Source organism: Pleurodeles waltl, chromosome 3_1 (assembly GCF_031143425.1).
Source record: "Pleurodeles waltl isolate 20211129_DDA chromosome 3_1, aPleWal1.hap1.20221129, whole genome shotgun sequence".
Lineage (NCBI taxonomy): Eukaryota > Metazoa > Chordata > Amphibia > Caudata > Salamandridae > Pleurodeles > Pleurodeles waltl.
The window spans coordinates 911,808,283-911,823,081 of record NC_090440.1 but is presented as its reverse complement, the minus strand read 5'-3'; the positions used below and the strand labels follow the sequence as shown (position 1 = coordinate 911,823,081).

At 49.0% G+C, this 14,799-nt stretch overlaps 1 long non-coding RNA gene across 1 annotated transcript in view; it reads left to right on the top strand.

The window, feature by feature from the left end:
- The first annotated feature begins 9,847 nt into the window (after positions 1-9,847).
- Positions 9,848-14,799, top strand: part of LOC138283281 (uncharacterized) — a 37,776-nt gene continuing 32,824 nt past the window's right edge. The window contains exon 1 of the long non-coding RNA XR_011201166.1: positions 9,848-9,876. This is a non-coding gene — a long non-coding RNA (uncharacterized lncRNA). The remainder of the gene's footprint in view (positions 9,877-14,799) is intronic.

Here is a 14,799-nt window from a genome sequence, read left to right as displayed (position 1 = left end):
ACACCTCGCAACCGAAACCGCCTCACCTCCACCACTCTGCAGTAAGGACCTGACGGCTCTTTGCGATACCTCTGTTCACCTGCCCCACAGCAAAGGAACCAACACCTCCTCGGATCCAGCAATGCCTCCCTTCCCGACTCCATTCACCGACCTGTTTTCCTCACGTTTTGCTAAGGTACTGTACCTGGGGTCCATGTGACTCCATACACGGCACCACTGGCAGTGCATTGTGTGAAACGACTCCGTAACAACACCGCTTAACATCAAATTGGAGTATTGGTGCTTCTAGGCACAGTTTTTTGTTTTTAATGACTAAAGTCTTATTTTGAACTGTGTATTGAGGATATTTATCCTATTTGGTATTGTTTCTTTAGATAAAATAGTTACTATTTTCCTAAACCTGTGTGGTGTTAATTTTGTAGTGTTTCACTGTATTACTGTGTTTGTTAGTACAAATATTTTACACATTGATTCTGGGTTAGGCCTTTCTGCTCGTGCCAAGCTACCTAGAGGGTGAGAGGGTTTAACCAGGTGTGTTTCGACTTTGCCCTGACTAGAATGAGGGTCCTTGCTTGGACAGGAGGTAACCTGACTGCCAACCAAAGACCCCATTTCTAACAGCAGAGGTTCCTCTTGGTTCCAGAAGTGATCTAAAACTCTGGGGTTTTGGGTCCACTACTTATACCCCTTTCTGCCTTTGAAGTAGGCAAACTTAAAAGGAAAGTCTCTGTTGTTTACACAATCCTGCCTTGCCAGGCCAGATCCCAGACACACTCCAGGGGGTTAGAGACAGAATTGTGTGAGGGCACAGCCCATTCAGTTGTAAGTGACTACTCCTCCCTCCACTCCAGCCCAGATGACTCATCGGGATATGCAGGCTACACCCCATCTCCCTTTGTGTCACTGTTTAAAGGAGATTGACAAACAGCTTAACTGTCAGACTGACCCAGACAGGGAATCCACAAACAGGCAGATACACAGAATGGTTAAAACATGAAAATGTCTACTTTTAAAAAGTGGCATTTTTAAACTAGCATTCTAAAAACTAAGGGGCATATTTATACTCTGGTTGCGCCGGAATTGCGTTGTTTTTTTTTACGCAAATCAGACGCAAAACGAACTCCATATTTATACTTTGGCGTTAGACCCGTCTAGCACCAAAGATCTTGGAGTTTGCGTCATTTTTTAGCGTGGACACCTTCCTTGCGATAATGAAATGCAAGGTAGGCCTTCCCGTCTAAAAAATGACTCCGAGGCATGTGCGCCGTATTTATACTCCCGGGCAAAAATGACGCCCGGGAGTGGGCGGTCAAAAAAAATGATGTCCAGCCGCTTTAGCGTCATTTTTTAGCACCTGGTCAGGGCAGGCGTTAAGGGACCTGTGGGCTCGGAAGGAGCCCAGAGGTGCCCTCCCATGGCCCCAGGGACACCCCCTGCCACCCTTGCCCACCCCAGGAGGACACCCAAGGATGGAGGGACCCATCCCAGGGAACTTAAGGTAAGTTCAGGTAAGTATTTTATTTTTATTTTTTTGTGGCATAGGGGGGCCTGATTTGTGCCCCCCTACATGCCACTATGCCCAATGACCATGCCCAGGGGACATAAGTCCCCTGGGCATGGCCATTGGGCAAGGGGGCATGACTCCTGTCTTTGCTAAGACAGGAGTCATGTCAATGGAGGTTGGGAGTCAAAAATAAATGGCGCAACTCGGGTTGAGGCAGATTTTTTGCCTCAGACCGACTTGCCCCATTTTTTGACGCCCAAGCTCCTTTTTCCCCTACGCCGGCGCTGCCTGGTGTAAGTCATTTTTTTGGACGCACACCAGGCAGCTCCGCCGGCTAACGTCATTCCATAAATAAGGCGCCCGCATGGCGCTTTGGAATGGCGTTAGCCGGCGTTCAATTTTTTGACGCACAACTACGTTGGCGCAGTTGTGCGCCAAAAAGTATAAATACGGCCCTAACTTTACTAACAGATGTATTTTTAAATTGTGAGTTCAAAGACCTCCAACTCTACAGTTCTATCTGCTCTCAAAGGGAAACTATACTTTAAGCATATTTAAAGGTAGCCCCATGTTAACCTATGTGAGAGAGAGGCCTTGCAACAGTGAAAACCTAATTTGGGAGTATTTCCCTTTTAGGACACGTAAAACACATTAGTACATGTCCCACCTTCAACATACACTGCACCCTGCCCATGGGGCAACCTAGGGCCTACCTTAGGGGTACCTCACATGTATAAAAAGAGGAGGTTTGGGCCTGGCAAGTGGGTACACTTGCCAAGTCAAATTGGCAGTGATAAAACTGCACACATAGACACTACAGTGGCAGATCTGAGCCATGTTTACAGGGCTACTCATGTGGGTGGCACAAAATCAGTGCTGCAGGTGCACTAGTAACATTTGATTTACAGACCCCAGGCACCTCTAGTGCCCTTTACTAGGGGCTTACTAGTAACTCAAATATGCCAATCATGAAAAAGCCAATTACACATACAATTTCACAGAGGGAGCACTTGCACTTTAGCGCTGGTCAGCAGTGGTAAAGTGTCCAGAGTAACAAAAACAGCAAAAACAAAGTCCAGCACCCAGCAACAACCTAAGAAGTAGAGGCAAAAAGTGAGGGGAGACCACACCAAGAATGCCAAGTCGGACAACTATAGTTATCTGAGGAAACTAAAACTTGTGTGTGAAAGTATCGTTATTCAAGGAGTTATAGGTTCTTAACATAACTAAAACTATAAGTATAACCACAACTGTTGAGCTTCTATGGTTTTGTATGGATGAAACGTCAACTTAAATATAATGTCCCTGTAACCTTTTTTTTTGGTGAATATACTATATATATTCACTCAAAAACCAAAGGTTAGAGGGACATTATAGTTACGTTCTGAATTTACACACATAAACCATAGAAATTCAGCAGCTATAGAGTTATCTCAAGTAACTACAACTTGTGCCCTAAGGTAACTATAATGTGCGCCCTTGTCCTATGGGCCCTTTCAACAGCAAATAAAAACACCAACAATGTGATTAGACTTTTCACGACTTACAGCAATGGCAATAAAAGAATCTATAACAGCTTACATAAACATTGAGGTTTTTTCTCCTTGGATGCTGATCTCAAAAGCCTGTTACCAGCTAAACCTAAAATAGCGTAAAGAAAGGCACACACACATTACTTGCACATTATGCAGCCCTAGTGACACTATTAAATACAACCCCAGGAGTACTAAAGCAAGCTGGCTTCTGTGACTACCGAAAGGGTACTTCAAATGTGAGCACTGCATCTGTTGTAAACATGTGTTAGAAATGGGGTCTTTGGATGACAGTCAGGTTACCCCCTGTTCAAGCAAGGACCCTCACTCTAGTCAGGGTAAAAGAGAATCACCCTCAGCTAACCCCTGCATACCCCCTTGGTAGCTTGGCAGAACAGTAGGCTTAACTTCAGAGTGCTAGGTTACCAACACACACAGTAACTTAGGGCCAGATGTAGGTACAAAAAAATTAGCGACTCGCAATTTGCGAGCATGTGCGACTCGCAATTTGCGTGTCGCTAACTGGAATGCAGGTAAAATTTGCGGGGACAAATTGCGACTCGCACCCGGAGTCGCACCGCAGATAGCGAGTCCGCTGTTTGCGAGGTCGCTTTTTGCGACCGCGCAAAAAACGGACTTACAATTTGCGAGTGGGTGTCGCAAATTGCGACTGCTCTGAAATTGAATGCAGGTGCTGCAGAACACTCCAGAAACCACCCCAGAACACTCTGGAAAACACTTCCTGGCACATGATGATGACATCACAGCCAGGAAGTTTACAAATACACCTGGGAGGAGGGAGGACCACACCCTTTTTAACTGCAGCACAGCTAACCGAGCAACCATGGCTGACACTCCCAGAAAGAGAAAGCTGAAGTTTGCAGAGAAGGAGCTGGAGGTGCTCACAGAGGAGTGCTGTGAGCACCATGATGAGCTTTTTGGGAAGGCAGCCCTCAATGTGCCAGACTCTACCAAAAAAAGAATTTGGCAGGAAATACAGGAGAAAGTAAACTCCCTGGGGGTCAGCCACAGGAGTGTGGATGAAATAAAGAAGAGGTGGTACGACCTCCACTCCCGGACCAAGGAGAGGGTGGCAGAAAGGCTCCGGGAGATGAGAGGCACAGGAGGGGGACCATCTTCCATACCACCACCCACACCCCTGGAGGAAAGGGTGGAGGAGACCCTGGAGCCGGAGGCTGTGACAGGATTTGGAGAACTGGACACCTCTGAGCCTGGACCATCAACCGGTGAGTACCATGTGATATGCCTGTACCCCCATCAATGCCATACCCCCACCCACCATGTACACAGGGGCATGCACAACCAAGATAGCTCCATTTCAGAGTAGCATATACCAGCATGATGCATTACAGGCAATGTAGTCAAGTAGGCAGTGAACAGGCAAATGTTTATTAGGAAGTGTGCAACAGATAGTAGACACTGACAGTGTTTTCCCCATGTCCCACAGGTCTCCCACAAGACACCACCACCAGCCACAGCAGCCAGGTGCCACTGGTCAGCCAGCCCCATGAGGAGACAACAGGAGCAGCCACCACTCCCACTTGCACCACCCACACCATCCCCTCCATGGCAACACCCGCTGCAACAGTGGTCTCGGAGCCTGCACCAGCAACAACCAGGAGTGCCACTACAAACATCACAGGGCCTCCACCGCTGCGCAGGCAACGCAGGATGAGAAGGGCAGGGCTGCAGGCAGAGTCAGGGCTTCCATCCACCACACCGACAGAGGCACAACTGCTACGTGGTCAGCGCCTGCAGAATCAAATGTTAGGGTGGATTAGTGGGGTTCTGCAGCGCTTCGTAAGGAACAATGAAAACAGCATGCAGCAGGTTCATGCACAACTGGAGGTAATTGGCAACAACACTGGTGACCTAGCCCTGTCAATGCGTGACCTGGTGGCTGGCCTGCTTACACAGAGTGAGGGTGCACGGCGCAGGGACCGCCAGCTGCTCCAAAGGCTGGACAGGATGGCCTCCTCTATTTGCAGACTGGCAGTGAACACTACTGGGCTGTCGAGGAGAACAGTCGGCCTCCAGGTAGAAATGGGCCACTTTGCGGGTGATGTGGCAAAGGGCCTGGGCCGGATCACCCAGGTGATAGACCTCATGGAGGCACAGCAGGTGTCCAGGGGTAAAGGGGACGCCCCACAAGACAGCGAGGAGGGCTCCACTGTCAGCAGTGTCTCTGCTGGTGACACCAGGGTGCTCCGGAGTGGTAGTACGAGGCAGAGCACTGCTGAGCAACCTGGCACCAGCCAGGCTGGCAGAGGCCACCGTAGGCTGTAAACTGACTACTGTCCCTGATGTTGGGGCACATGATGGCAATGTGTCCCATGCCAGGTGGGCTTTTTGAAGTCCCTGAACAGTTTTTCATTGTATATAGTTTGGTTTCTGCACATATTAAATAATTTTTTTGTTCCACTTAACAAATGGAGTGTATGTTCAATTGGTGAGTATGGCAGAAGTATGCACTTGCCTTCCAAAGTATTGTGTTGCAATGTGTTCCCGTCTCAGTCTGCCTTGATTTGCGATGCTCCTATCCCCATGATGGCGATGTGGTTGCTCTTGCTCTTCATCCTCAGAATCTGGGTCTGCAGGGGTGAGAGGTAGCCCATGTCGGGTGGCAATGTTATGCAGGATAGCACATGCGACAACTATTTTGAATGCCGTTATGGGGGTATACTGGAGGGCACCTCCACTTCGGTGAAGGCATCTGAACCGTGCTTTCAGCAATCTAAAGGTTCGTTCTATCAGGTTCCTGGTCCTCTTATGTGCACTGTTGTATCGCCTCTCACATTCATTGCTGGGTGTTAAGTACGGAGTCAGTATCCATGGCCGTAGTGCATATGCACTGTCACCTGTTGGGCACAAAAAGTACACTGTTAGGAAGTCCTGGTTGGTGTGCACATTGATCTGTGTGCATGTCTACAAGGTGTATGCAGCTCTACCTAGGAGGTATCCGTCTCCAAACTCCCCAGGTTCCAGGCGTTGGTGTATCCCACTGTGCCTAAAAATGTAGGAGTCATGAGTACTGCCTGGAAATTTTGCTACAATGTCAGTGATGACTTAATGGGCATCACAAACAACCTGAATATTGAGTGAGTGGGTACACTTTCTATTGCGGAACAGATATTCCAGGTTTGCAGGAGGGCATATTTGAATATGTGTCCCATCTACACACCCTATGACATGGGGAAAGTTGGCAATCCGGTAAAAGTCCAACTTGGTGCTGTTGATTTCTGCCTCATTCCTGGGTAGGTATATGTATTGGGACATGTGTGTGAGTAAGGCATCTAGGAATGCCCTGAGGAACCTTGATAGTGCACTTTGGGATACCCCACCTGCCACAGCAATGACCCCCTGATAGCTCCCCGAGGCCAAGAGGTGCAGTGAGCATAGCACTTGCACATGCGTAGGGATGGCGCAGCCGCGCAGAGTCTGGCGTTCTAGCTGTGGTTTGAGAAATTCAATTAAATCTAGTATAGCTGTGCTGCTAAGTCTATATTTATCGTATATTTCCTCCTCAGTTTGCTGGAAGAGTGTCTGCCTTGTTCTGTAAATCTTCTCCTGTCTCTGGCTCCTCCTCCTCCTCTGCTGGTCTGCGTGGGCTCTCCTCCTCACTGCTATCAGGTATATCTCCACCATCTTGAGTAACCCAGATGCCTTCTGGGTCTCCTTTTATACTTTGGTAATGATTACCACCTGCTCTGAGTTAGTGGTAAATTGGAAGTGCAAAATGGGCTTTTTGCGACTAGTCGCAATTTGCGAGTTGCTATTGCATATGGTTTGCGAATCGCAAATTGCGTCTTCCTATTTGCGGCTCGCAAAATGGGGTCGCAATTTTTGCGAGTCGGTAACGGCTTGCATCGCTTTTTGCGAGTCGGTAATGGGATTTTTGCATCCCATTTCTGATTTTGCGGAGTCGCAAATAGCGATTCGGGCCATTTGCGACTCGCAAACGTTTGCTACATCTGCCCCTTAATGAAAACACTACAAAATGACACAACACCAGTTTAGAAAAATAGGAAATATTTATCTAAACAAAACAAGACCAAAACGACAAAAATCCACCATACACAAGTCAAGTTATCAATTAACAATCAAAAAGAGTCTTTAAGTAGTTTTAAAAACACTCCAGCGCTGCTATAGTGAAAATGTACCTGGTGTGCGTAACAAATAACCCCGCACTGGCGGGTGTGTGTCAAAAATAACTCGCCACTGCAGTACGCAAGTTGAAAATCCAGGCGCACGATGATCCGAAAATCCCGCAGTACAGGTTGTGATCTCCCAACCTCTGTCAGCGATGCTGCGCGTCGTTTCACCTGCACCATACGTCGATTCTCCGGTCGCGTTTCCTGCGAGCAGCGTTTCTGAGCTGCGGAGCCGGCGGCGTGTTGTGTTTCTCAGCCGCAGATCGGATTCGCATCAATCTTTTCCCCGCACGGCAGTCTGTGCGTGGATTTTCTTGTCTTTAGGCTGCCAGCTTCTCCTTTCAGGGTCCCAGGAACTGGATGGGCAAAACAGGGCAGAGTAGGAGTCTCTCCAGAGACTCCATGTGCTGGCAGAGAGAAGTCTTTGCTGTCCCTGAGACTTCAAACAACAGGAGGCAAGCTCTAGATCAAGCCCTTGGAGATTTCTTCTCAAGATGGAAGGCACACAAAGTCCAGTCTTTGCCCTCTTACTCTGGCAGAAGCAGCAACTGAAGGATAGCTCCACAAAGCACAGTCACAGGCAGGGCAGCTCTTCTTCCTCAGTTATTCATCTCTTCTCCAGGCAGAGGTTCCTCTTGGTTCCAGAAGTGCTTCTCAAGTCTGTGGTTTTGGGTGCCCTTTTTATACCCAATTTCTCCTTTGAAGTAGGCCTACTTCAAAGTAAAGTCTCTTTGGAATGTGAAATCCTGCCTTGCCCAGGCCAGGCACCAGACACTCACCAGGGGGTTGGAGACTGCATTCTGTGAGGGCAGGCACAGCCCTTTCAGGTATGAGTGACCACTCCTCCCCTCCCTCCTGGCACAGATGGCTTATCAGGATATGCAGGCTACACCCCAGCTCCCTTTGTGTCACTGTCTAGTGTGAGGTGCAATCTGCTCAACTGTCAAACAGACCCAGACAGAGAATCCACAAACAGGCAGAATCACAGAAATGGTATAAGCAAGAAAATGCCCACTTTCTAAAAGTGGCATTTTCAAACACACAATCTTAAAATCAACTTTACTAAAAGATGTATTTTTAAATTGTGAGCTCAGAGACCCCAAACTCCACATGTCCATCCGCTCCCAAATGGAATCTACACTTTAATCAGATTTAAAGGTAGCCCCCATGGTAACCCATGAGAGGGACAGGCCTTGCAACAATGAAAAACAAATTTAGCAATATTTCACTGTCAGGACATATAAACCACATTACTATATGTCCTACCTTAACCATACGCTGCACCCTGCCCTTGGGGCTACCTAGGGCCTACCTTAGGGGTGTCTGACATGTAAGAAAAGGGAAGGTTTCGGCCTGCCAAGTGGGTACACTTGCTAAGTCGAATTTACAGTTACAACTGCACACACAGACACTGCAGTGGCAGGTCTGAGACATGATTACAGAGCTACTTATGTGGGTGGCACAACCAGTGCTGCAGGCCCACTAGTAGCATTTGATTTACAGGCCCTGGCACCTCTAGTGCACTTTACTAGGGACTTACTAGTAAATCAAATATGCCAATCATGGATAAACCGATCACATACACAGAGAGCATATGCACTTTAGCACTGGTTAGCAGTGGTAAAGTGCTCAGAGTTCAAAAGCCAACGGCAACAAGTCAGAAAAAATAGGAGGCAGGGGGCAAAAAGACTGGGGATGACCCTGCATAAGCAAAAAAGTCCAACAACATGTATCTGATGTCAAGATATTTGTAGATGTATCCGGAGAGTATCAATTTTGTATTGCTTCACTCATCTGTTGTAACACTTCCAACAGTATTTATATAATGTTTGTCTTTGTGGTATACACTAAATCCACCATGTGCAAATTGAAAACTAGATGGAAGGAGCATCTCAGGGCTATTAGGAATTTGGACAAGTACCCAATAGCGATACATTTTAGGTCATCACGCTCAGTTGCTCAAATAGAGGATATAAAAATCATTGGTATGAAGGAAGTAAAAAAACAGAGGAGTGGTGGAGATTTAGAAAAGAAGAAAAAAGCCAGGAAAACATTTTCATTCAACAAATTTAAAATGGTTTAATTAAGTTTTTATTCTGCAAAATAGATGAAAGCCCATAGAGAGTAGACTCATCTTCCTATGATTAGGGATGGGCTAAGCTCAGGGTTCGAGACCTGCTTGGGATATTTAGAATGATTTTCCTTTCTGACTGTTAGTATAAAAGTGTTCATGTACTCAACACTGCTGCATAATGTTTCTTGGGTTAGCTTCCAATTTTAATGAAGGCTTTCCTTCAAAAAGGACAGATATGAAGCCATGTAGACTAGAGTCACCTTCATGTGACTAGTTACAGCTCAAGCTTCAAGCCTAGTTCACTCCATTTCGGCTTTTTTCTTCTTAATTAACATTTCTTTTCTGCCAGCTAGCCCGTTTTAGTACTAATTTTTAATTTATGGTATCGTTTCTCACCCTTTGTGTTTTGTTTTCGATTGATAGTAGTAGTTGGGGCTCAAGAAAGCTGTTTAGTAATTTGCTCGAAAGTTTTTTCTCCTTCTCTTTAGGTGGCCATGCTCTCTCTCGCAGGTGCAATTCATTAACTAAGGTATATATATCAGGTGCTTACCAGCACACATCTCTTGCCGATTTGAGCTGTGGCCGATGGCTGAGGTAACTTAATAATATATAATTGTTGATGGAAGGCACTTAAATAGATGTATTGTTAAGTACACCTTTTCCTGTTCTATGTCATGGATATCTTTGATTGGTTAATATTGTTTTGGACGACTGTACCGTACTTAAGGTAAGTAATGTAGTGGGTATTTTCTTTTTCTCTACGAGTTTAATTCTAGAGCGTATTTAACTCCTTCTAGGTGCGGGAAATGCCAGGTTAATAGGTATTTTAGTGCATTAGTGCCAGCGAGACTGTCAGGATGTTTCGAAAGTTGTGACTGATAAGCACAGTGGGTTCCTTTGGTCTCGCGTACAGCTTGGCTTGTGACCGACACATATGGGTTGTATCTGTATCTGATATTTCCTTAAGTTTTTTTACTTTAAACTTTCTTATCCAAGGAAGAGCGTCATCGCTTATCGGTAATGCTAGACAACCTCTCAACCCTTTTTGTCCTTGAGCGTTTGCGTGCTCTATAGTGAAGGAGCTAGAGGGGATGTTAACACAGCAACGGCTTTTCTGAATGTCCGTGTTAGCTTTTCGATTACTTTGGTCTCCCGTTGTAACTTTTCACCTCTACAACCTGCTGTGTGGGATACATAAATTCATTGAAACAAATCATGACCAATATAATGGTTATAACGTTCTTACGTCTAATTAGAACTCGGCTTTCTTTTTGTAGGTACATGTAACTACTCGGAATCACTTAAACAGTTCGATTATGATAAGTTTCACCCCGTTTGTAATATTTTCATAGTACAGTACGGAAGGAAACATACATTTTGACAGCTTTGTTTCACTTCCTTGGGGAGGATCTTCGAGAAACTGCATGTAGGATGCTGTTAAACTTTAGTGATTTCATTTTATTCACACGGAAGTGGGACCGTGTTGGTTTAATACCAGTGTGGCAACGTTTGAGACTGACCTGGTATGTGTCCAATCCTGATGTGGATTAGACTGTAGAATTTCTAATTTTGAATTGTATTAAATATGTAATTTACTCTGGAATTAACCTTTGTGTTTAAGCTTTGATGGGAAGTATTGATCGATTAGATCTTTACTTAAGGTTTAAGATAGCAAAATAGAAAAGTAAGATTTTTTTTCTCTCATCATGTGCTGCTGCCTCAGATTCGACCTTCGTTTGGTCGAGTGTTCCTATTTTTCAACAATTTTACCTCTGTTAAATCAAATCAAATCATTAACATTTATAAAGCGCGCTACTCACCCGTGCGGGTCTCAAGGCGCTAGGGGAAAAAGGGGGGGTTATCGCTGCTCGAACAGCCAGGTCTTTAGGAGTCTCCGGAAAGCGGAGTGGTCCTGGGTGGTCCTGAGGCTGGTGGGGAGGGAGTTCCAGGTCTTGGCCGCCAGGAAGGAGAAAGATCTCCCACCCGCCGTGGAGCGGCGGATGCGAGGGACAGCAGCGAGTGCGAGGCCAGAGGAGCGGAGGAGGCGGGTGGGGACGTAGAAGCTGAGACGTCTGTTGAGGTATTCCGGTCCCTTGTCGTGGAGGGCTTTGTGTGCGTGGGTGAGAAGTCGGAAGGTGATCCTTTTGCTGACTGGGAGCCAGTGCAGGTGTCTCAGGTGTGCGGAGATGTGGTTGCTGCGGGGTATGTCGAGGATGAGGCGGGCCGAGGCGTTTTGAATGCGTTGCAAGCGATTTTGGAGTTTGGCGGTGGTCCCGGCGTAGAGGGTGTTGCCGTAGTCCAGGCGGCTCGTGACGAGGGCGTGGGTCACGGTTTTTCTGGTGTCGGCGGGGATCCAGCGGAAGATCTTGCGGAGGGTGAGGAAGCAGGCGGAGGACACAGCGTTGACTTGCTTGGTCATGGTGAGAAGAGGGTCCAAGATGAAGCCGAGGTTGCGGGCGTGGTCTGTGGGGGTCGGTGCGGTGCCGAGGGCCGTGGGCCACCAGGAGTCGTCCCAGGCGGACGGGGTGTTGCCGAGGATGAGGACTTCAGTTTTTTCAGAGTTCAGCTTTAAGCGGCTGAGCCTCATCCAATCTGCGACGTCCTTCATACCCTCTTGTAGGTTGCTCTTGGCGCTGGCGGGGTCCTTGTTGAGGGAGAGTATAAGTTGGGTGTCGTCGGCGTAGGAGGTGATGATGATGTCGTGCTTGCGTACGATGTTGGCAAGGGGGCTCATGTAGACATTGAAGAGTGTCGGGCTGAGCGATGAGCCTTGAGGTACGCCGCAGATGATCTCGGTGGGTTCTGAGCGAAACAGAGGGAGGTAAACTCTTTGGGAACGGTTTGAGAGGAAGGAGGCGATCCAGTCCAGGGCCTGGCCTTGGATTCCAGTGGAGCGGAGGCGGGTGATTAGGGTGCGGTGACAGACGGTGTCAAAGGCAGCCGAGAGGTCGAGCAGAATGAGGGCGACTGTTTCACCGTTGTCCATCAGGGTTCTGATGTCGTCAGTGACTGAGATGAGGGCGGTTTCAGTGCTGTGGTTGGTTCGGAATCCGGTTTGTGAGGGGTCGAGCAGGTTGTTGTCTTCCAGGAAGGTGGGCAGCTGTTTGTTGACGGTCTTCTCTATTACTTTGGCTGGGAAAGGCAGAAGAGAGATGGGGTGGAAGTTTTTGAGGTCGCTCGGGTCAGCCGTAGGTTTCTTTAGTAGGGCGTTGACTTCGGCGTGTTTCCAGCATTCGGGGAAGGTAGCAGAAGAAAAAGAAGAGTTGATGACGGTCTGGAGGTGCGGGGCGATGATGTTGTCGGCTTTGTTAAAGATGAAGTGAGGGCAGGGGTCCGAAGGGGCGCCGGAGTGGATAGAGTTCATGATGGATTTGGTTTCTTCCGTGTTGATGTGGGACCAGTTGTTGAGGGTGATGGCCGTGGATGCCGGTTCGGTGGTGTTTGGTTGGGTCTGGTGTCCGAAGCTGTCGTGGAGGTCGTTAATCTTGCGATGGAAGAAAGTGGCGAGGGATTTGCACAGATCCTGTGAGGGCGTGACGGCGTTGGCGTTGGCGCTGGGGTTGGAGAACTCCTTGACGATGCTGAAGAGTTCTCTGCTGTTGTGTCTGTTTTTGTCCAGTCTGTCGGTGAAAAAGTTCCTTTTGGCGGCGCGGATCAGGTGGTGGTGTTAGCGGGTAGCGTTCTTGAGGGCGGTCATGTTGTCAGCGGTGCGGTCCTTGCGCCAGGCTTTCTCAAGGGCGCGACAAGTTTTCTTTGATTCTTTGAGGGTGTCAGAGAACCAGAGAGGTTTTTTGGTGTTGGTCTCTCGATGCGTGCGTTTGAGGGGAGCAAGGATGTCTGCGCAGTTGGAGATCCAGTTTGTGAGGTTGAGGGCTGCGTCGTTGGGGTCGGTGGTGAGGGTGGGTTGGTTGGCGGCGAGTGCGGAGAAGAGTTGCTCTTCGGTGATCTTGTTCCACTGTCGACGAGGGATGGGTTGGGTGCGGAGGTGGCGGGTCTCGCATCGGAATGTGAAGTGGACGCAGCTGTGGTCGGTCCAGTGTAGGGCGGAGGCGTGGCTGAAGAAGACGTGTTTGCTGGCGGAGAAGATGGGGTCAAGCGTGTGTCCGGCGATGTGGGTGGCGGTGTTCACCAGTTGTTTGAGGCCGAGGTTGGCGAGGTTGTCGAGCAGGGTGGTGGTGTTGGGGTCGTTGTTTTGTTCCAGATGGAAGTTGAGGTCACCTAGGAGGATGTAGTCCGGCGAGGCGAGGGCGTGCGGGGAGATGAAGTTGGCGATGGCGTCGCTGAAAGGGGCGCGTGGCCCGGGAGGACGGTAGATGAGGGATCCTCTGAGGGTGGTCCTCGGATCGGTGCGAATCTGAAAATGCAGGTGTTCAGCGGCGAGAGGGGTGTCTTCGGTGGAGGTGGTGACGCTGATGGAGTCTTTGAAGACGATGGCGATACCTCCTCCTACCTGGTTGGTGCGGTCTTTTCTTGTAGCCTTCGGGGATGGCAGTGGCGATATCAGGGGCCGAGGAGGCGTTCATCCAGGTCTCCGTGATGAAGGCGACGTCCTGTGGTATGGAGTCCAGGAGGTCCCAGAGTTCAACGGCGTGTTTGTGGACGGAGCGAGCGTTGACTGGGATGCACTTGAGGTGGTTGATGGCGCGTGGGCTTGGGGTCATGGTTGTTGCGTGGTGGAAGGTGCGTTTGCAGGAGTTGCAGGCGAAGGGTCCATGGGTGCGTTTGGGGTGAGCTTGGAAGCAAGTGTTGGAGCGTCCTGGGTTGAGGGCGTGGAGGGTGGTGGGGTCGTAGCGGGTCAGCGGGGCTTGGGAGAGCTGGGGACCAGGGGTCGTGGCGCTGGGCGCCGGACAGGCGCGGACGGGCGCAGACGGGCTTGCCTCTGGCGCGCCAGCGGCCGCCATAAGAGGTAGGAGGGGGGGGAGGGGTCAGGTGGGGGCGAATGGGAGCTGGGGGGCGGGGGCGTGCAGGAGGTCGCGGCGGGAAAGCGCGAGGGAGGGGGGGACAGGTAGAGTGAGAAGAGCTGGGGGAGGGGGGTTTAAGGGTGGAGGGGGGTGAGTGTTAGGAGGTTTAGGAGATAAGGGAGAAAGATAGGAGTAGGGTTGAGAAGATAGGGGAGGGGGGGTTGTAGAGGTGGGTGAGGGTGAGAGGTAGAGTGAGAGGATAGGAAGATAGGTAATAGAGGGGGTGAGGGAGGGGGGGAGAGATAGAGAAATAGATAGAGAAAATAGATAGATAGGGAAATCGATAGATAGGGAAATAGATAGAGAGATAGGAAGATAGGAGGAGGTGGAGAGTGAGGGAGTTAGATAGTGGGATAGAGAGATAGATAGATAGGAGGAGTGGGGGAGGTAGATAGTGAACGGGTTAGATAGGGGAGATAGAGAGGGGGATGCGAGTGGGGGAGGGGGATGAGGAACGAATTTGGGAGTTTTACACTACATGGACATGTAAACTACATAGGTAAATGTCCTGCCTTTTGTCTACACAGCACCCCGCTGTATGGGTTACCTAGGGCCT